Consider the following 23785-nt stretch of genomic DNA (forward strand, 5'->3'; position numbering starts at 1 on the left):
GATAGGTTGATTATAATCAAGGAGGAACCAGCTGAAGTGCTGACAACTTATCTACATTAGAAAAACAATCCTCAGAACCAGGTTTACAAACTACCAAAATAAACATTACTTTATGAAATAATTAGAGTTTTGCCCGCGAGAGAGGGCAAATAAACCGATGGTACAGACATCTAACTGTAGAAGACGAAAGTTTCTGGTAGCTCAGCAGTTCAAGTCTCTTGACATAGATGGTCTTATAGAAGGGGCGCAATTTAACTAGCAGGAGAATGTATACCCCTGGTACAATTCTTCTTCTTCTTATTTCTGTTACCAAGTATTACTCTGAAAGTAAATATTCAATTAATATTCATTACGATTTGCATCTGGTTCCACTCAAAACACTTGTGGGTGAGGGTGGTCGAACAATATCGACTGTATCCCTTACCTGTAGGAGGATGATTATTTAGCTGTAATTCCTCTGAAAACAAACCACTACCACCACCTGACGTAAAATGCGAATGTGAAGTGCCCTAGGGGCTCTTAACTTGGGAGCGTGGGCTGGCGACCACTGATCTCTTAGTTGAGCCCTGAGATTGCTTGCACTTATTTGCGCCAGTCTCCTCTTTTTCATCAACCCTGTCCGATCTCTCCTGGTCAACTCTTGTTCCTTTCCCTGATAGTATTCTGTTTTCGATGGCTAGGGAGTCTTTCATTTCCACGCCCTCGTCTTTCTTTGAATGATACGCTAATTTTTCGAAGTGTTGGACCTTTTCAATTTTCCTAATGGTTAGTGTTAATAAAAGATGGTTGCCCAGTTGCACTTCCTCTCAAAACAATGGTCACTGTCTCACTTGAAAGAGAGGAAACAGGTGAGTTGGCCGTGCGATTAGGGTCGCAGGCTGTGAGCTTGCATTCGGGACTTAGTGAGTTCGAATCCTACCGTCGGCAGTCCCGAAGATGGTTTTCGGTGGTTTCTTCTTTTCTCATCAGGAAAATGCTGGGACTGATTTTTAATTAAGCCCGCGGCCGCTTCTTTCCTTATCTAGTAGTTTCCCATCATTGAGTCACCGAAAATCTCCAACGTGTTAGTACGAAGTTAAATCACTAAAAACAAAAGAGCAACTCAATAATGTTCGGGAGGAGGTGGTACCCTTCCCTCCTTGTATACATCTCTAGTTTGCAGCTATTTCCGATGTAGTTTGGAAGAGGGAGGCTGGTTCTTTTGTAAGAAACATGTTGTGTTTAACAGCCCACTTTACTTTGTTTGTGAGAACGCTGTCTGATAACCATTATGATTGTAGCGATGTGTGTGTATTTGTAACGATATGGGCCTAAGATTGTGAAAGAGCTATATTTGTTTAACGTCGCACCGAGACAGGCAGATCTTATTGCGCCGCTGAGACAGGACAGGCCTACGATTGGGAAGGAAGCGACTTGACTTGAATATTTAGAACAGCCTGCGTGGTGTGAAAATGAAAACCCGTGGTGATCAAGGCTAACAACAGTGGGGTTCGAACCCACCATCTCTCGAATACAAGCTCACAGCTACATGGGCCAAACCATGCTGCAAACTCGCTCTGTAGGACTGTAGAGGAATGTAGCCTAATATGGGGTAGGGCCTACCTCTCCTGTTTACTGAATGCTTTCAAGATGATCATAGATTCATGTTTATGAATGATATAGATTGGTTCTGCAACTTTCTCTATAGTGTAAAGTGTAATTCATATTCATACAATACACATTTCTAATATAGCTCGATTTTTGTAAAATATTAAAATTAGTTTCCTAATATGGTTATCTAGTTGTACTTTCTCTTAAAAGACAAGCAAAAATCACCACCAGCACCACCTGCTGTAAGAGGTGATTATAAAGTACCCCAGGGAATCTTGGGAACGTAGGTAACCTACTGATTAGTGTTAATAGAAGTTTACCCAATTGTAGGAGTACATTTACTCTTAAAACAACAATCACCACCTCACTTAAAATGGAGGAAACGAGAGCGTTGGCCGTACGATTAGGGTCGCAAGGCTGTGAGCTTGCATTTGGGACATAGTGGAGTTCGAATCCTATTGTCGGCAGCCCTGAACATGGTTTTCCCTGGTTTCCCATTTTCACACCAGGAATGTTAATTAAGCCCGCGGCCGCTTCTTTCCTTATCTAGTAGTTTCCCATCCTTGAGTCACCGAAAACCTACAACGTGTTAGTGCGACGTTAAATCACTAAATCCTAATATGGGATTGGATTTCTAGGGTAAATACATAAATAGACCGCCTCTGTGGTGTAGTGGTTAGTGTGATTAGCTGCCACCCCCGAAGGCCCGGGTTCGATTCCCGGCTCTACCACGAAATTTGAAAAGTGGCACAAGGGCTGGAACGGGTCCACTCAGCCTCAGGAGATCAAATGAGCTAGAGGTAGGTTCGATTCCCTCCTCAGCCATCCTGGAAGTGGTTTTCCGTGGTTTCCCACTTCTCCTCCACGCAAATGCCGGGATGGTACCTAACTTAAGGCCACGGCCGCTTTCTTTCCTCTTCCTTTCTATCCCTTCCAATCTTCCCATCCCCCCCATAAGGCCCCTGTTCAGTATAGCAGATGAGGTCGCCTGGGCGAGGTACTGGTCATTCTCCACAGTTGTATCCCCGACCCAATGTCTCACACACCAGGACACTGCACTTGAGGCGGTAGAGGTGGGATACCTCGCAGAGTCCGAGGGAAAAGGCCAACCCTGGAGGGTAAACAGATTAAGAAGAAGGAGAAATACATAAATAAGTATAACTGCAGACCATTACACAGAATAACGTCGTAGTTGTCTTTGGATTATGAGAATTCAACCGCAAGCTTTTTTGTATTTTGTTGTTGTTGTTGTTGTTGAATTTCGTTTCAGTGAAGTCAGTCTTAAACTCAGAAGTGAAGCTTCCACGGTGTGTAGAATTATTTATTGCTTTGTATACAGGGGCCCCAGGAGACCTAAACTTGGGAGCGTGATTCGGCTACCACGGTGCCATCAGCTGAGTCCTGGCATTGCTTCCTTACTTTCATCTATCCTATCCGACCTCCCTTGTCAACTCTTGTTCCTTTCCGACCCCGACGGTATTAGATTGCGAGGCCTAGGGAGTCATACATTTTTCACACCCTTCGTGCACCTTGCCTACCTTTGGCCGATACCTTCATTTTTTGAAGTGTCGGATCCTTTAAATTGTTTTCTCTCTCTGATTAGTGTAATATATAGGATGTTTGCCCAGTTGTACTTCCTGTTAAAACAATAATCACCACCACCACTTTATGTCTGCTGCGAGAGTTCGCATGAATCTTCTAGTTATTTGTTCGTATGCCACTACCCAGTTTATCGAAATATCGTACGTTGAAGTGCGATGGCCATGAGCTGCATAAACACCTTGTCGGTCATCTTTGAAATGATCTTCCACGGTTTCCCATCTTCAACCTAACCTATCGAAAGACTACGTCACTTTCTTCCCACTTTCTTGTATAATATCTCATCCTCAACTCAGTGCTATGAATAGAACCAGATTACTGTCGCTGAGGGGACTTCCTTATCCTGCCTGTAATCCTAGTAGCATCCCGAATGGAAATTAAAACCAATACACTGTCCATTTTGCTGTACTGAGACGATCCTTTACTCAGTACTAGAGTGAAGCGAAGGAATAAATAAATATTTTAGAATGTCATACACAATACTGCTACTACCACTACTACTACTAATAATAATTTCTTGTGGCTATTTCTAGCCGAGTGCAGCCCTTGTAAGGCAGACCCTCCGTTTAGGGTGGGCGGCATCTGCCGTGTGTAGGTAACTGCGTGTTATTGTGGTGGAGGATGGTGTTATGTGTGGTGTGTGAGTTGCAGGGATGTTGGGGACACCACAAACACCCAGCCCCCGGGCCATTGGAATTAACCAATGAAGGTTAAAATCCCCGACCCGGCCGGGAATCGAGCCCGGGACCCTCTGAACCGAAGGCCAGTACGCTGACCATTCAGCCAACGAGTCGGACACTACTACTATTACTACTACTACTACTACTACTACTACTGTTGAGCGGAGTGGCCGCGCGCGTTAACGCCCTAGGGCTATGGAGCCAAACACTGCATTTGGGAGGTGAGTGGGTTCGAATCCCACCGCGGATTTCCTGAGAATGATTTCTGTGGTTTCTGCTTTCACTTTCAGGCATATGCCGGGACATTTCCTCTTCGTAGGCCATAGCCGATTCCTTCCCCCTTCTTACCCAATTTTATTCACCATCATTCCTTTAATTTTCATTAGCACCTCAACTGACGATTTCGTCAGGAAGGGCATGCGGTGGTAAAAGCACGCAATGCAATATAATCTCGCTACATCCCCGGCCACTTAGCAGGAAGCGGGACTAAGGGGTAGACATAAAATAATAAATTATTATTATTGTTACTATTATTATTATTATTATTATTATTATTATCGCAATGTCTCAGGTGCCATTTTCCGGACCTTCAGAAATGCTGCTCTCTAGGCGGCCTGAGCACCAACTACTAATTTTTAATTCTGGTGCTATCTAGCAACGAAAGTGGAATTCTACTGGGCGACTCCTATGGCTGAGGTACTTAATTTACTTTTGTTGGAGAACACCAAGTGCACCAGAGATGCGAACAACCGTGATATGGTCTGCCAGGATGTTTGACCCCCTTGAAAAATCGACTGCCTGAGCCGGAATCGAACACACGAAATTAGGGCGATGAGTCGTTCCCTCTACCACTGATCCACCGAGGTAACTTACAATAGATTAGAAATACCTTTATCTGGTTCGTCAAAAGCTATAGAAGAGAAGAGGTGAAGAATGCTAGGGCAGACCGAGATCGAGGTACACCGACCAGGTCATGGAAGTCAACGACTTCCTCGTCCACACAACACCGAATAGCCAAAAGAGCTCCTTCCAAAAATTTTAAGAAAGATTATCATAGCAGAAAAAAAAAATCTGAAAAGTTCTCACAGTTTTATTCTGATGAAGTCATAATGTGGGAATTTCTCTACAAACGCTTGACAGATGGAGATTATAAATGAGGAGAAGCAGGGCATTTTTCATTCACCTGACATTTTTATCTCACACAACCATGATCTGGTAGAGAAAATGGAAGGTTGAAATTTAAGTGCAATTCACCAAGATTGTGAACTTGGTAGAGGAAATGAAAAGTTGAAAATGAACTACAGGTCATCCAGATGGTGTCAGTTATAATGGAGTTGTGATCTGGAAGCGAAAAGGCAAAGTTGAAATTAAAGAACGAATCACCCAGGTTGTCAGTTACCATTGAGCTGTCATCTGGTATAGAGGAAAGGGAAAGTTGAAACTGAGTACAAACCATGTAGGTGGTGTCAAATGGCATGGAGTTGTGATGAGTTAGGGAAAGGAAAGTTGAAACTGACTGACAGGTCACCCAGGTTACCATGGAGTTATGATCTGGAACTGATTGTGGTGGTGGTGATTATTGTTTTAAGAGGAAGTACAACTAGGCAACCATCCTCTATATAACACTAATCAGAGGGAAAAATGCAAGGGATCCGACACTTCGAAAAATGAAGGTATCGGCCAAAGGAAGACAAGGGCCACGAAGGGCGTGAAAATGAAAGACTCCCTAGCCCTCGCAAACCTAATAGCGTCGGGGTCGGAAAAGAACAAGGGTTGACCAAGAAAGGTCGGATAGGATAGATGAAAGTGAGGAGCCTGACACAAGTAAGTGGAAGCAATGCCAGGACTCAGCTGAGGGCCCCGTGGTTGCCAACCCACGCTCCAAAGTTCAGAGCCCCTGGGGCCCCTATTAGTCGCTTCTTACGACAGGCAGGGGATACCGTGGGTGTTATTCTACTGCCCCCACCCACAGGGTGGTCTGGAAGAGAAAAGGGAAAGTTGAAGTTGAAGAACAAGTCACCCAGATGATACCAGTTACCATTGAGTTGTGATCTGGAGGAGAACAGGCAAAGTTGAAATTCAAGAACGAGTCACCCAGGTGATACCAGTTACCATTGAATTGTGATCTGGAGGAGAGCAGGCAAAGTTAAAATTGAAGAACAAGTCACCTAGGTTGTGTCAATGACCGTGGAGATTTGTACTCGTAGAGAAAAAGAGAAAGTTGACACTGAAGTACACATCGCCCAGGTAACGAGAAAAGACTGCATAGATGTACATAAAAAAAAAACAGTTCAGGAGAGAAAAAGTATTATATTTCATTGTTGAAAGATATGATCTAGTTCTAGTAGATGGAACAGAAAGTTGATATTGACGGAGAAGTCGCCCAGGTGGCGTCGAGACAAAAGACTCCCAACTGGTAGGCCAAACCATGCGATGATAAAAGAACAGCGTGTGCGTGTTAGTGAGATAGTAACGTCAAAATGAGATAAGTGTTTTAACACGTGTTCGCTTGAATGAAGTGAACCTGGGTGTATTTATTGACACAGTGACTTACTCAACTGTCGGTGAAAATAGCTACCTTACTTGATCAAATGTGGAGTGTTCGACTCTCGATCCCAAGTTTGCCGGTTCAATTCCGGTTTAGGTAGTCGTTACTTCTAGGATGGTGAAAAATCTTGACCCTTCATCTCATTGTTGCTCGCGTGTTAATAATCTCTGTAGCCAATTCAGCGTCACACGATGAAATTAGATTAACTCAACCTTAGGAATCATCCGGTACAATTCCGCTTTCGCTGTTAGATGGCAGCAAAGTCGGAATGTCGAAATTGGTAAACAGGCCACCTAGATGGAGGTCATATGATTTTAATTATTAATTGCTTGAAAAAATATTCATGATCATAATTCCGGCACGTTAAACAACTCCTGTGGGACAAAATTCTGACATTCCAATGTCCTTAAAATTGAAAGAACGTTATGCAAAAAGGATTATTATTATTATTATTATTATTATTAATCTGTTTACCCTCCAGAGTTGGCTTTTCCCTCGGACTCAGCGAGGGATCCCACCTCTATCGCCTCAAGGGCAATGTCCTGGAGCGTGAGACATTTGGTCGGGGGGATAGAGCAGGAGAGAATGACCAGTACCTCGCCCAGGCGGCCTCACCTGCTATGCTGAATAGCGCCCTTGTAGGGGGAATGGGAAGATTGGAAGGGATAGACAAGGAACAGGGAAGGAAGCGGCCGTGGCCTTAAGTTAGGTACCATCCCGGCATTTGCCTGGAGGAGAAGTGGGAAACCACGTAAAACCACTTCCAGGATGGCTGAGGTGGAAATTGAAACCACCTCTACTCATTTGACCTCCCGAGGCTGAGTGGACCCCGTTCCAACCCCCGTACCACTTTTCAAATTTCGTGGCAGAGCCGGGAATCGAACTCGGGCCTCCGGGGGTGGCAGCTAATTACACTAACCACAGACGATTTCGTCAGGAAGGGCATCCAGCCGTAAAAGCATGCAATGAAATATAATCTCACCGCATACCCAGCCCCGTAGCAGGAAGCGGGACTAAGGGGTAGACATGCAAAAATCTATATATTCAATTTTTTTTATGAAAAATAAAGTCAGTCAGTCCGGCCATTCTATCCGGTCGATTTCCTTCATTTCTTTTTTAACTGATAGGTATTCATGCACAGATTTATCATCAGGTACTATAAATCACTTAACTTCCACCTTCCTCAAATTATTTAATTTTTCAATTTTTCAACTCTTTGAAGCAATAATATATTTGGTTCTAATTGAGGCACAGAGTTTCTTTTTTTTTTTGCCTAAGAACACTCAGTGGATCAAGCTTTTTCATTTCAGCTTTTAACTATTTAAATTGGTTGATTCTAAGGAAAGTTATGAGTGCACATTCAATTTGACGTCTCATTTCTTCAACATTTTTCCTCATTGAAGTAATCATATCTTTCGTTCTAATTGAGGTACGCAGTTAGTTTTGGTCTAAAAACACTCAGTGGATCAAGTGCTTTCTTTTTAGGTAATAACTACTTAAATTGGTAGATTCTGAGAAATGTTTGAGTACATTTGTCTCCATGACGAAGATCTTTGAAGGACTTTTTAACAGTTCGGCGCGCAGTGTTGTTTCAAGGAACATTTAATTCAGTTTCTTTGTGTGATGTATTTTCAAGTGTTTTGTTGACATAATATTACATTCTATTACCACAGCAGATCATGTGCTTTATTTCATTAACTCGAAACTCTGCAAATACATCCGTGAGGTAGTAACGAACAATACCATACTTTGTACATTGCGGGCGAAGCCAGCGGGAAACTGCTAGTACATTATTATTATTATTATTATTATTATTATTATTATTATTATTATCATTATTATTATTATTATTATTATTATTATTATTATTATTAATATCGCAATGCCTCAGGTGCCGTTTTCCGGACCTTCAGAAGTGCTGCTCTCTAGGTGGCCTTAGCACCAATTACTAATTTAAAAAAAAATTCTGGTGCTAGCGGGCAAGTTGGGCGTGCGGTTAGGGCCGCGCAGCTGTGGACTAGCATCCGGGAGATAGTGGGTTCGAACCCCACTGTCGGCAGCCCTGAAAATAGTTTTCCGTGGTTTCCCATTTTCACACCAGGCAAATGCTGGGGGTGTACCTTAATTAAGGCCACGTTCGCTTCCTTCCCACACCTAGCCCTTTCCTGTCCCATTGTCCCTATAAGACCTATTTGCGTTGGTGCGTTGTAAAGCAACTTGGAAAAAACATGTTGAATGGTAGGCTATGTGCGTGTGCGCTGGAACCTGCTCTGACCAATCTTCGTGGATCATGGGAGTATGTGCAGCAATCATGGACCAGTATGGCTGCTCAACGCTTTCGGTGTCTTGAGGAGCTCATATCACGTCGCATCTCTGCCGTCATCAAGACGAAACGGTGTACTATACGCCGCTAGCCAGGTATCTCTAAATCACACCGCATAACCTTCCTCTCCCGGTCGAAATGGAATATCATTTCTTTACTTCCACTTAGTATACTTGAACCATCGATCATATTGTAGCATGGTACAGGATAAGTCCGCCTTTGATTAGCGTGATTAGCTGCCATCCCCGTAGGCCCGGGTTCGATTCCCGGCTCTACCACGAAATTGTAAAGTGATACGAGGGCTGAAACGGAGTTCACTCAGCCTCGGGTGGTCAAATGAGTAGAGGAGGGGGCGGGGGTTCGATTCCCAGCTCAGCCATCCTCGAAGTGGTTCTCCGTGGTTTCCCACTTCTCCTCCAGGCAAAATGCCGGGATGGTACCTAACTTCCTTGCCTGTACCTTCCGATCTTTCCACCCCACTCCAAGGCCTCTGTTCATCATAGAAGGTGAAGCCGCCTAGGCGAGGCACTCGTCCTCCTTCCCAGTTGTATCTCCGGACCCAAAATCGCATGCTTCAGGACACTACCCTTGAGGTGGTGGAGGTGGGATCCCTCGCTGAGTCCGAGGGAAAAACCAACCCTGGAGGGTAAACAGATTAAGTAGAAAGAGAGGTACAGGGTGAGCAAAATAAAACTGTCCTGAAAAATATTTACAATAGGACTCACGCGGGACTGACCCATGTTAACGAACGTCACAAAAGATGCTGGAAATGGTCTCGTGTGAAGAAGTGAAAAACTGAGAATCCAAAAGTCCTTACTCCACTTCACTCAGAAATCACCACCAGAACTCAACATGCGAGGGCTCGTCTGGACGCTTTAAGGCGTGCACGTACGGCTCCATGGTTAAATGGCTTTGGTTCAAGAGGCCCCGGGTTCGATTCCAGGCCGAGTCGGAGATTGTAACCTTAATTGGTTATTTGCACTGGCCCGGAAACTGGGTATGTGTGCCGTCTTTAAAACAGAAAACACAAGTAAAACCAAGAAAGATTTAGAAAAATAAGAAAAATATACAGTAAAAAAATGGTTATCATGCTAGCCTTTGGTGCTAGGGGACCCGTGTTCGATTCCCGACCGGGTCGGGGATTTTAACTTTCACTAGTTAATTCTTATGATTCGGGAGCTGGATGTTTGTGGCATCTTCACCATTATATTTCATATTTGGCTCTCATCCTCAAACACGTGCAGGTCGCCTATAAGGCGACAAATCGAAAGACCTGCACCAGGCCTCTATTATTATTAACACATGCACAACAGTAAATTTGTAAGGATACAGATGGAGGTCCATTTTGATAATATTTCGACACGGCGATCTCGTAATTCCCACTTACACGGATAAAGGGCGTTCAGATTTTGTCGGACTTCGTTTCAGACCTCCTCTCACTCGAGCAATGTTTTCTGATGTTCGAACTCTTCTCGGAAAGTTACAGTTTTTATTCGCTACAGAGCCCTTTTTACGCCATTTTGCATTGCAGACTTTGGTGGAGGTTTTGCTAAAACTTTTGCGCACAGGTTTTCCACGAACCGTGCATCGCATAACACTCGACAATGAACAGGCGCAGTTTTTATCGTGTGCACCATTTTGTGCTGCATTCAACTGGTCACTAAACCCGCCGGTTCCTCTCTCTCACTCAAACGTAATGACGTAGAGACGTGCTCGAGACAGAGCATGCGGGATGTGCGCACCCGCAATATGTGACAGCAACATATGGTGCATCGAAAGCGCGGTTTCCAGCAGTTTCTGTGATGGGCAATTTTCCTGTCAATTCCCCGTCAGTCTTATAAATATTTTCCGATTCAGTTTTCTTTTGCCTCTCCTGTATAACTAAGGACGGAGGATCAGCCTATCGCCTCACAACTCCGCCACATGCTTGGTCTTCGTGTTTGATGAGAACCGCATAGATGTCGGCCGTGGCCTTTTAGTATCGTACCATTGCGCCCTTCACTTGGAGCTGAAGATAGGAAAGCACGCAATGCCAGTTTAAGGACAACCAACATGACTTCCGAGCAAAAGTGGTCACGAAATTATTCCAGTATCCGTGATAGTAAGAAGTAAAAATTTGCTAACCCAGGCACGAAACGGCATGCTGTACTTAAAGGGAATAAAGACGCCACTTGGGGTTGGCAGTAATTTGAATTAATCCAATCTTTACAGCCTGTTGACCTTTCTGACTCCAACCCTCTGTGGATAGCATGTTTGTCTGTGGTGAACTGTATGTAAATGAAGGTGTGCATTAAGACGACTACAAGCGCCCATCCCCCGAGCTAGATAATTGATCGAATTTTATTAAAAGTCACCGGCCCGGCTGGGAATTATACCTGGTGCCCTATGAACAGTATGAGCCGGATACGAGACTATTGAGTGTTAAATTAATTTGCTCAAAGTATGCCACTGAGGCTGATGTATTCCAATACATAACACATCAAATATAAAGCACAATACAAGAAACATAACGCAAAATGTGCCTAAGCTAAAACTGGCAACACACGCTAACATAAGAAACATTTTTTCTGCTAGTGGCTTTACGTCGCACCGACACAGATAGGTTTTATGGCGACGATGGGATAGGAAAGGCCTAGGAGTGGGAAGGAAGCGGCCGTGGCCTTAATTAAGGTACAGCCCCAGCATTTGCCTGGTGTGAAAATGGGAAACCACGGGAAACCATCTTCAGGTTTGCCGACAGTGGGATTCGAACCCACTATCTCCCGGATGCAAGTTCACAGCCGCGCGCCTCTAACCGCACGGCCAACTCGCCCGGTAACATAAGAAACAAATCATATACTTATTTGAACAGGGCGAATAAAATATGTTTTACCAAAATTGTATCTAAATTAACTGCGAAAAGGATTGGGTTTAGTTAGTGTTGGTGGTGGCGATTATTCATTTCAGGTAAAAATGAAATGAAATGGCGTATGGCTTTTAGTGCCGGGAGTGTCCGAGGACAAGTTCGGCACGCCAGATGCGGGTCTTTTGATTTGACTCCCGTAGGCGACCTGCGCGTCGGGTTGGGGATGAAATAATAAAATAAAGACGACACATAAACCCAGCCCCCGTGCCAGCGGAATTAACCAATTATGGTTAATATTCCCGACCCTCCCGGGAATCGAACCTGGAACCCCTGTGATTAAAGGCTAGCACGCTAACCATTTAGCCATGGAGCCGGACACTGCAGCTAATGATATAATGATTGTTGTGGGTATCCACAGTGTGTGTATCTACGTGGCAGGTGAATAAGGCGCTCATATTAGTAACGGCAGATCCCAACCACTGTCAAATGTTAAGACGAGAGTATCTTGCTATGTGGGGCCTACCTTTCATATGCTAAAGTTGACAGCTACATGATCCAAATCTCGCAGCTGCTCACTCGATGGTTTCGTGTGAGAGAAGGCTTCACTGCCTTAACTACGCTCAATAAAACGAAGCAAATAAATAAAATAAATACAGGATTACGAATAGTCCAAGCCTTCTCTCTCCACTCCTTCAGGGACCTTCACGGCCTGTACAATGCTGGCAGATTCTCTTCTTATTATTTCTGTGGTGGGCAGTGTTAGAGCAAGAAAGGCAGGAACGACTGTATCCAACAGTGACTTGTATTTAAAGCATGTACGTCACCTTTTGATTGAGGAAGTGAACACTATTACGCTGTTTACGGCTGTGAAGTGCTACCTGTTTAAGGAATAACAATCTAAGGCACGGCAGCTTGAAGCATTTCCGACGTGCTTGCTCATGAATACTAAAGAAGGTGCAGGGGCCAATGAAGAGTGTTTTAACATAGACAACGAGTCCCCTCATTATGTAGCAATTTGTAAAAACCTACGAGTAATTACCATCTGTCCTTAGTAACCTCACACCGAGACTATACCATGTCAAAATTCTTGATATCTTTAGCCGCTGTCGTCGAGCTAATATGTTACATGGAAGACGAATTTCTAAGAGCCAATATAAGAAATTCATGGAAAAGCGGTGACGGATTTCTCACACCAACAACGAAATAATGTCTTGTAAACGTGAAATGAAAATGCATAGCTTGTTTCCATTCAATCGACCGGGACTGCGATGGAATGAATGAAGCCCCATCTAACGGCGAGGATAGAAATTGTGCCGGCTGCCGAAGCCTGTCAGACTCCTCTGGGGCAATGATTAATGAAATGACCGATTAAATGAACTGAAATGAAATGATGACAGGGAAAACCGGAGTACCGCGAGAAAAACCTGTCCCGCCTCTGCTTTGTCCAGCAAGAATCTCACGTGGAGTGACCGGGATTTGAGCCATGGAAACCAGCAGCGAGAGGCCGACGCGCTGCCGCCTGAGCAACGGAGGCTGCCCTATAAGCAAATGAAATGCTTCATCTTTGAATTATTATTATTATTATTATTATTATTATTATTATTATTATTATTATTATTATTATTATTATTATTTTTATCAATCAATCAATCAATCAATACTGATCTGCATTTAGGGCAGTCGCCCAGGTGGCAGATACCCTATCTGTTGTTTTCCTAGCCTTTTCCTAAATGATTTCAAAGAAATTGGAAATCTTGGTAAGTTATTCCAATCCCTAACTCCCGTTCCTATAAATGAATATTTGCTCAGCGAGGGATCCCACCTCTACCGCGTCAAGGGCAGTGTCCTGGAGCGTGAGACATTGGGTCGGAGATACAACTGGGGAGAATGACCAGTACCTAGCCCAGGTGGCCTCACCTGCTATGCTGAACAGGGGCCTTGGTGAAAGTCTTGAAAGTCTTCTATAAATTTTCGCCCCGGGTACACCCTCAGACCACAAAATAAAAACGGATTACGGAACGCTGTTCTTCCTTGGTGCAACAGAGTGTGGCGCGGCCATCTTTACGTCGCAACAGCGTAAGCTTTACTGATCTGATAACGCTGAAACCTACCACAGACCAAGACCGACTCCAATCCTCAGACCGTAATATTTAAAAAAAACATGGCAGCCGAAGTAGCCGGATTGCTGGTATTGGCTAACACGAAAATATCACTACTCATTATATAAACGGCGTTAATTTAACATGATAAATGCAACATCATAGGGAAAATCACTTTTACACGTATGAAAACGCTTCGCCAACAAGCACGCACCACATATAATCAACTAGAATCACGTATGTTCTACTAGAAAAGAGACCAACAAGGTGATTATTTAGAGATTTCAATTCATCAAATAACTTTTCTCTTAGATTTCACTTCCCTGGATAGATGAAAATACATGATAAAACTGTTAACATTATATTTCTAACATCATTTTGAATGTTTCAAAATAAATTAAGGTGCGAAATTCCTCGATTTATTCGCTCTCATGAGAACTGTGAAACATAATTTTTTACCTTAGTTTTCAAGTGGTGGACAATTTCTTAAATTGAGCACCCAATGAATGGGAAGTACACCGGAAATAATAATGTTATTGGCTTTACGTCCCACTAACTACATTTTTTACGGTTTTCGGAGACGTTGAAGTGCCGAAATTTAGTCCTGTAATAGTTCTTTTACGTGCCATACCGACACAAGGCTGACGTATTTGAGCACCTTCAAATACCACCGGACTGAGCCAGGATCGAATCTGCCAACTTGGGGTCAGAAGGCCAGCGCCTTAACCGTCTAAGCCACTCAACCCAAGTACACCCGAAATGATTATGTTAACCCAATGAACAGCCTTGGTAATGTTAACATACTGCTGACATACGGCATAACAGCACTTCACACAATGATAGTAACCTTATTAATGAAACGTTCAGACACTAAAGATATAATAGGTTTTTACCCATTAAAGAACATGAGTGCAAAAATTCTATTGACTCAACATTGATATTTAACCACATGGGCGAGCTTCAGTTCGGCGCTGTCTGCTTGATAACAGATAACCACAGCATGAATATGAAGGTGTTGGTAGTGTAAAATCCTACGTTAAAAACTCATCTAATTCCTCAAGTCACTATTTCTTCTGTAAACAGTATACAGATTGCTCCATCTGTCACACTTATACATTTTGTTATACTCCAAGATCCAGCCAAACATTCACACAGGTAAGGCACAGATTATTGTAAAATACACTTGCATCTAAATCACTCGACATTTTGAAGCACATAGACACTGACGGAATAACACAATATCAGTTATAGTCTATCTAAATTAATATTTTTCGAGGAGCACGAATAGTTTGGAAGTAGAGAAATGGCTTCCCTAACATCAGACTTATTCTCAAAAGGATGCATGCACGCTACAGTTTTCTCATGGACTTCAAAATAATCACGTGTATATTCCTAATCCATTTCTCTCTTAATGTTATATTCCGTAGAAAACAGAAGAATAGTTGTATGAGAGACATTGCCATAGACTAAAACCTGGTCCGCCTAGTGCACTCAAGTTCTTTAATGTGTAAAAACACGATCAAAACAAGCACATTCTCACATTACTGTCTATAATTACAGATCCTATGTGTCCACTGACTCATATAAATACACTCGCACACTTATATTCTACAAAGAAACTAACATTTATCGTCAACATTCATAAAATTACACCGACTACATACGATAACAACAAACCAAAACAAGCCCACATTTCCAACAATTTCGGCTAGTCAATTCGCCATCTTTGAACGATCGAGAGTATTGGAGGTCGAAAACTATCGATAGCGCTATCGATAGTTATCGATAGCGACCACTATCGTCATGCATCGATAGTCAGTTGCCTATTATCGATAATCAACGATAGTTTTTTTTTTTCCCCTTATTGGCTTATTTTTCGCGCTAACAGAAATTGTACAGCTGTTTGCAGTTAACTGGTGAGGAGTTTGTTCCCATTCATAGGTGTGCATTTAAGTATCTCTGCGTACCTGCGACTTCAGTGCCGGCAGAAAGACTATTTAGCATTTTGGAAGGTGGGATTCTCCATTCAACCAAACCTTAGTTGAGTTGATGCCAATACGGGACAAACAACGAGATTTCTATGTTGTCAGAGACTGTATGTAGGCGAGAGAAGATAAGGCACATTTTAAGTCAAAGACTTCATGAAAGCACCTGAAAACTCCCCAGCCATCTGTTGAGAATGCTGTAAAGCATTTTTCCAGATATATTACAACACTCGAGAAAATGTCAGGCGATTGCAAAATGAACACTGCAGCTGAACGAGAATTTCTCGGGTGGTCACGTCATGGACAAGCGCGTGCAGCCCGAGAATGTCTCGGACGAGCCACTGAAGAGATTTATGAGTGATTCCGATTTGAATTTGAGAAATTGTGTAGCATGACATAGTTGTGCTTTCTACTGATTGTTTGTGGATTGTGTTCAATAAATGTTCTATTTTCGGGCATAATAATATGATTCGTTCCACTTTTTGAAAACTATCGATTACTATCGATAGTAGAGCTCATAATATCGGAAAATATCCATGGCAATTACTATCGATAGTTTGGCGCCTGTAGAGAGTAGCGTTAAAGTCTGAGGATTGGAGTCGGTCTTTCACAGATGTAGGCAACGGTGCCATCTAGTGGCCGGTCAGCACACAACGCCTCAGAGCCAGTAGAGACAATTAGAGCAAAATTGAAGATACTTATTGAATTGCCTACGTTTATTCGACAGATGACAAAGCGTTCCTAATAACTTAGGTGCAGCTAAGAGAAAAAGGCTACATGCTCCTTTGAGACAAACTTGTGGGCTCACAAGACAACCGTTCTATATAGAAGAACTGCGATTAGAAATACTGTTGCCTTCTGTGACACAATATCAAGGTTTACGTAAAGAACTGCAGGATAAAAAAGCAAATGTATGGATAGATTTTTACCAAAGAGACGGCGTGATTGACGTCGGAATGGATGAATTTTGACTACGAGCTGCAGCATACCATAACGCGCTTCTCATTAAATGTTCATAAAACCATTGAAATGAACAGGCAATACAATATGACTATGGCAGGAATATCACGACGAGTTATCTGACCTATTTATAATGAATGCTGCGGAGCAGTACGGGTCATCTAGTTATTATTATTATTATTATTATTGTTACCGTGTTTTTGCGGTAGGTAGAGGTGAAAGAAGGTGCGGGCTTGAACGGGTCTCAAAATACGGAATCAAAGTTAATGTAAAATTTAACAAGGTTATATTTTCTTTTCAAAATTAAGAAATAACAAGTACGGCAGGTACAGAGTAGCAAGGCAACAAAAGGTGCAATTACAGTATTTACAGTATTTGGGCTTCGAGCCCCGAATTCACACTTCTGGGGCAATTAGCCCAACCTTACTCCAAAATAAGTTTTACCAGAGGGGCAGAAAACCCCATTCATGTTCAGGAGCACTTGCTCCAAATTACACAGAAAAGCCTCCTCGAGGCATACAACACTCAATTTTCAAGAAAGAGCCACACGCTCTCAAACTTTAAGCCTCTCAAAGGCCACACCAAACTCCACCTTCAAGTTGTCCTCTCAGGACATAGACACAGGGGTAACATACCCAACCTACTGAGGTCTATTAAATGAAAAAGTGTAATTACATGACCTCTAAAATAACAATTTGAGAGGAGGCGAACTGCACTCCTAATGTATTTGTTTCAAAACCTAATTTGGCTCTAGGCCACTGATGCAAGGGCTAATCCCATACTACAGAGGTGACTTTAGAAAAGAACAATTTACATTACATTAAGGAAGAATCGGTTGTGAGAAATAAGTTCACCTCAAAGCAATATGAGTGGGAGCTCGAGAGGGTTAAGCACTCTCTATCCCAATATGTAGCTTTAAAAGTGAATAGACGCTAAGAGTAGTTACATTTTAGGAAAAGGTTACATGGTGGAAACTCTTCGGACCTGCCCCGAGAGTTAAACTGCTGAGCTAGCAAGAAAAGAAGATATTAAAAGGCCATTACCTGGTTATTGAGCTGCTGCCCGAAGAAAGAGGCACTTCCCGCCCCCTGCTATGTACTTTACACACTAAAAGATGGAACAGAAGTGGCCCCGAGACCCTAAAATCAGCAGTTTATATACTCTCGCGGAAAGTTCGAGGCGTTTCAGGGAAGAAAACACCCGCCCACAATCACTTTATTGGTTAGGGATAAGCAGCATATTCAAGTTGGGGGAAGATACATCAGATTGGTCAGAAATTAATTAAAGAAATTCGGGATTGGCTAAATACAAAACAAGGGGAAAGAGAGGGGTATACAGCCAACTTAAACAATAACAGACAGAAATTTAACAAGAAACAAACTTTTGAAATAAAAATTTCTCCAAAAAGCAGTTCGTTCACATCGCACTAGGGTGCACCATTGTAGTTTTTCAGTAGTGTCCTCTAGAAGAGAAAGTTCACACTTCTTACTACCGGTAAAACAAAAATACATCAAAAGTGACACAGTTCAAAAACTCCAAAATTTCCAAGTAGTGACATCTTCTGAGAAACTTGAAAATTAATACCGTCGATAAAGTTCGGACTTCCTCCAGCAGAGGAATTTCAACTGGCGCAAATTTTAAATTAGCGGCGTGGAGGTGTACCTCCCGGTACAATTATTATTATTATTATTATTATTATTATTATTATTATTATTATTATTATTATTATTATTATTATTATTATTATTATTATTATTATTATTTACAATTCAATCGGCCAATTGTAAAACCGCATGAGTCCACATTTTTAGAAAAATGAGTTATCGGTTCTATAACAGTCTCTAGCGGTAGACGCACTATTCCCAGTATAAAGAACTTCAGTCCAGTTATTACTAAGCTGTCTATAAAATCTTAAAATATTGAGTTCCTTTGAAAGCCACGTCAGTCCCGGATTCATGTGGTTTTAACGCGGAACGCCATGATGCGTCCATGACGTACTGCTGTATCATACACATCATTCGTTCAGTGTTTATAAAAATTTCGGACAGTGAGTGTGATTCCCCGAGTTCAGTGCAAGTAAAGAAGAAGTATAATAGGCGGGAAATTTGAATTTTGGGGGAAATTTGAATTTGTGACGGGAAATTTGAATTTTGGCGCGAGATTTGAATTTGTAAACAAAGCCACGTGCTTTTTAACAGCTGTCATCGACAACAACGCATCGCTAACCTCACTGCTGCCATCTTGACGGGCCTAAACCTCAGTGGTACCAACTTAACCTAACTAGCGCGAGATTTGAATTGGTAAAGAAATCCACGTGTTTTTTGACAGCCACGTGCTTTTTGACAGACAACAACGCATCGCTAACCTCAGTACTACCATCTTGACGGGCCTAAACCTCAGTGGTACCAACTTAACCTAACTAGCGCGAGATAAACAAATCCACGTGCTTTTTTGACAGCTGTCATCCGCCATCTTTAAACTGCAGAGCACCGTGCTGCCCTCTTTATCGCAGTAGCTGCAAATTCGTCACCTGTCATCCGCAGTGCTGCCATATCGGCGGGCCTAAACCTTAGTGCTACCAACTTAACTTCACTAGCGTGAGATAAACAAAGCCACGTAAATTTTTTGATAGCTGTCACCAGCCATCTTTAATCTATAGAGCACATAGAATTTCAAATTGCTCTCCACCGCATGCATAACAGCAACCGTTATCTTGCACAGTAGCCTCTACGCTAGCTTTCTTCATAAGAGTAGCCGCCATCTTGTGCGAGCATCCCTAGGCTGTCTTATAAGGAGCTATGTATAGTCACCATTTTGTGTCCGCCATCTTGCGTAAGCATCCCTAGGACGTCTCAAGCCATCTTGTGTCTCAAAAGAGCAGCCACCACTTTGTAGAATTAGATGGCTGCCAATGCCAAAGGGCTTAAGTAGGAATCGAACCGTTGATCTCATCATTAGACTATGTTTTCCTTGTTCCTGATACTGCGAACCTGGGTATTAGGCGGAAAAATTTTGTCCGTTTTGCTCTACGATGCACCGTTTTCGAGATATTTAACATTTTGCATTTAAGCCCCACATTTAATGAATTGATCCAGCATGGTATGTTATACTTTCTACCATAGCTAGACCTGATCATGTTACGAAGACTTGCTTCAATACAAGCTAAAACAGAGCGAATGCCAAAGGGCCTAAGTAGGAACCGAACCGTTGATCTCATCATTAGACTATGTTTTTCTTGTTCCTCATACTGCGAACCTCAGTATTGGGCGGAAGAATTTTGTCCGTTTTGCTCTACGGTGCACCGTTTTCGAGATATTTGACATTTTGCATTTAAGCCCTAAATTTAATGAATCGAACTAGCACGACATGTTAGCCTCTAAGCTAAGAGCTGCAGCCATCTTGCGCAAGCACCCTTAAGGCGTCAAATAAGGAGTCGTGTATAGCCGCCATCTTGCGTCCGCCATCTTGCGCAGGCATCCTTAGGGCGTCTCTAGCCATCTTGTGCAAGGACCCTTAAGCCGCCTCATAAGAGCAACCGCCATCTTGCGCAAGCATCCCTAGGGTGTCTCATAAGGAGCCTTGTATAACGGCCATCTTGCGCAAGCATCCCAAGGGTGTCTCATAAGAACCTATGTATAGCGGCCATCTTGCATAAGCACCTTTAAGGAGTCATGTATAGCCACCATCTTGTGCAATTAGCGTCGAGAGATGGCTGCTGTAGAATTTTTTTCTTTTTAAATTATCCGCCACCATATTTCAAAGGTATGTACCTAAAGAGTGTAGCACTAAGGTTTGCGATGTAAGATGGCGGATGACAGCTGACAAAAAGCGCTTGAGTTTGTTTACTAAACAAGATCACGTGGAATTTTCAATTTGCCGCCACCACATTTCAAAGGTATCTAGCTAAAGATGGCAGCACGGTGCTCTCTTGATTTAAGATGGCGGATGACAGGTAACAGAACTTTTCAAATTGCCCGCTACTACAGAGAGCAGCACGGTGCTCTGTGGATTAAAGATGGCGGATGACAGCTGACGAAATTACCCGCATGATAGCAGCACAGTGCTCTCTTGATTAAAGATGGCGGATGACAGCTGTCAAAAAAGCACGTGGCTTTGTTTCCAAACAAGAGCACATAGAATTTTTCAAATTGCCGCCACCATATTTCAACTAAAGAGTGCAGCACAGTGCTCTGTTGATTAAAGATGGCGGATAACAGCTGTCAAAAAAGCATGTTGATTTGTTTCCAAACAAGAGCACGTGGAATTTGCCGCCACCACATTTCAACTAAAGATTGCAGCACTGCTCTCTCTGGATTAAAGATGGCGGATGTCACCTGTCAGAAAAGCACATAGGTTTGTAAAGCACGTGGAATTTCCCGCCACCACATTTCAAAGGTAAGTAGCTAAAGAGGGCAGCACTGTGCTCTATAGATTAAAGATGGCTGGTGACAGCTGTCAAAAAATTTACGTGGCTTTGTTTATCTCACGCTAGTGAGGTTAAGTTGGTAGCACTAAGGTTTAGGCCCGCCGAGATGGCAGCACTGCGAATGACAGGTGACGAATTTGCAGCTACTGCGATAAAGAGGGCAAACCGGTGCTCTGATGGCGGATGACAGCTGTCAAAAAAGCACGTGGATTTATTTATCTCACGCTAGTAAGGTTAAGTTGGTACCACTAAGGTTTAGGTCCACCAAGATGGCTGCACTGAGGTTTGCGATACGTTGTTGTTTGTCAAAAAGCACGTGGCTGTCAAAAAAAACCACGTGGATTTGTTTATCTCGCGCTAGTTAGGTTAAGTTGGTACCACTGAGCTTTAGGCCCGTCAAGATGGCAGTACTGAGGTTAGCAATGCGTTGTTGTCTGTCAAAAAGCACGTGGCTGTCAAAAAACACGTGGATTTGTTTACCAATTCAAATCTCGCGCTAGTTAGGTTAAGTTGGTATCACTGAGGTTTAGGCCCGTCAAGATGGCAGCTGTGAGGTTAGCGATGCGTTGTTGTCAATGACAGCTGTCAAAAAGCACGTGGCTTTGTTTACAAATTCAAAGCTCGCGCAAAATTCGAATTTCCCGCCAAAAATTCAAATTTCCCGCCAGAATTAAAATTTCCCGCCAGAATTCAAATTTCCCGCGGGAGGAGGAGGAGGCCGCCGAATCCGCCTATTATACTACTTAAAGAAATGCAAGAAAGGTGTCATGAACAGAGATTAGTACAAAAGAGAGAGGCTGAAGTATTGCAAAGTGAAGGGGCTCTAACATACTAATCAGAGAGGAAAGTTGATACTTGCTTGTTGTTTTAAGGGGCCTAACATCGAAGGTCATCGTCCCACAAAAGAAAGTATAGGCTTATAGCTGCAAGACAGCAATGAGATCCGTGCGTGTAAGTACAATGTACTGTTTACTTTCGGTTATCACTATGTAGTTTCGGTGGGAATATATATCACAATAATCTAGCTGTTATTCCAGTACCAAAGCGGCATTTGTGTGTAATAAAAGTAGGATTATGGCCAGAAACATATCACATGCACTAATATTTTCGTTTCTGTTGCGTTTAGGTGAAAATTCGTGAACCAGGTAGAATAGGCATTGTTAACAAAATGTCGTCATTTGAAAACAAAAATGAGCAAGATTTTTACCTTCAAGGACTTGTAGAACTACATGATATAAAGAGGAAACGCCTTAGGAAAGACGACCCCAAAGCAAGAACAGCAACTTTGTTTATTTTGTTGTTGTTCATAACAAACGGTTTAATGTTTGTAAGAAAGTTTTTATCAGTCTGCATGGACTAACTGATAATCGTGTGTGGCGTTTATGCAACCTACTTCCGCATGGAGAACATCCCGCGGATAAGAGCGGGAAACATCCCAGCTCAAGAGCAATTCCCGGGGATACTTGCCAGCTGATAAGGAGTCACATAGAATCATTCCCCATAAAAGAAGCTCATTATTCTAGTCGGTCAGTGAAATAGCTTGATGCAAGATTAGATGTTCGGCAGATGCATGGCATGTTCCTAATTAAAAATCCTACTGAGAAAGTTACCTACAAGTTCTATATAAAATATTTCAAGGAAAGCTTGTCTTTGTCCTTCGGTAGACGCAGATGGATACATGTTCTGTCTGTGAAGAACTTGGCCAGAAACTCAAAAGCCCACATCTGAGCGACAATGCTAAAAGAGTCGCAGCAGCTGAGCTGAGTTCTGTGCAATCATGAACAGTCTAAAAGAAGTATGTAGCAATAATGGTGATAGTAGGCACTGACATTCGATTTCATGCAAAATATGCCTCTTCCTGACAAACCCGTGCAGGAAATATTTTACTACCGACAGCTCTGTGTGTTCAACATCAGCACTGGTAAAGCATCATTTTACTCATATCATGAGGGCGAAGCTAACAAGGGTCCGAATGAAGTCTGCACGTTCGTGTTCAAGTATATAAATGATGAAGTTTCACAGACAGTGAAAGAACTCCATCTTTTCTCAGACGCATGTGGCGGCCAAAATAAAAACCACACGGTTGTTAGGTTTTTAGCTGTACTGTCTGCTACAAGGAGGTTTAAGAATATAGTTCATTGCCTATACGAGGACACTCGTATCTTCCTTGCGATAAGGATTTCGCTGTAGCTAAGCGACTGATTCGACGCACTCACCGGATCTACGAACCGTCTGAATATATGGAACTAATATCAAAGTCAAGTAAAAGCAATAAATTCACAGTGACAAAAGTAAAACATGTTGATGCAATAGATTTTTAGTACTGGTGGCCCCAATACTACAAGAGAAACACATTATCCGTTCCTTCTCAAGGCAAAGTCATACATAAAGATCAGAAGATTTCGTTTGGTATTACGAACTACAGGATGTTTATGTACGATGCCAGTGCTCCCGCTGTTGTGGAAACGTCAACCTATATTAACGGAGTAGTGACGGATGTATTCAGTCTTGGAAAGTCACCACTACCTACAGAAAAAGCATACTCTTCACTGGTGCCCATGCATAAAAACAAAATCCAGGACATTGGGAAGATCATTCAGTACATCCCACATCAACATACTGATTTGTATAATGAAATGTCATATGGCTTTTAGTGCCGGGATATCCCAGGACGGGTTCGGCTCGCCAGGTGCAGGTCTTTCTATTTGACGCCCGTAGGCGACCTGAGCT

At 42.7% G+C, this 23785-nt stretch overlaps 1 protein-coding gene and 1 pseudogene across 1 annotated transcript in view; both read left to right on the top strand.

Annotated features, from left to right (window-relative positions):
- LOC136872025 (facilitated trehalose transporter Tret1-like) overlaps window positions 1-23785 on the top strand; it is a 90645-nt gene that overhangs the window by 5741 nt on the left and 61119 nt on the right. The window lies entirely within an intron of this gene.
- LOC137500501 (uncharacterized) lies at window positions 783-23245 on the top strand (annotated as a pseudogene).

Source organism: Anabrus simplex, chromosome 4, assembly GCF_040414725.1.
Source record: "Anabrus simplex isolate iqAnaSimp1 chromosome 4, ASM4041472v1, whole genome shotgun sequence".
In the NCBI taxonomy this organism is placed as follows: Eukaryota; Metazoa; Arthropoda; class Insecta; order Orthoptera; family Tettigoniidae; genus Anabrus; species Anabrus simplex.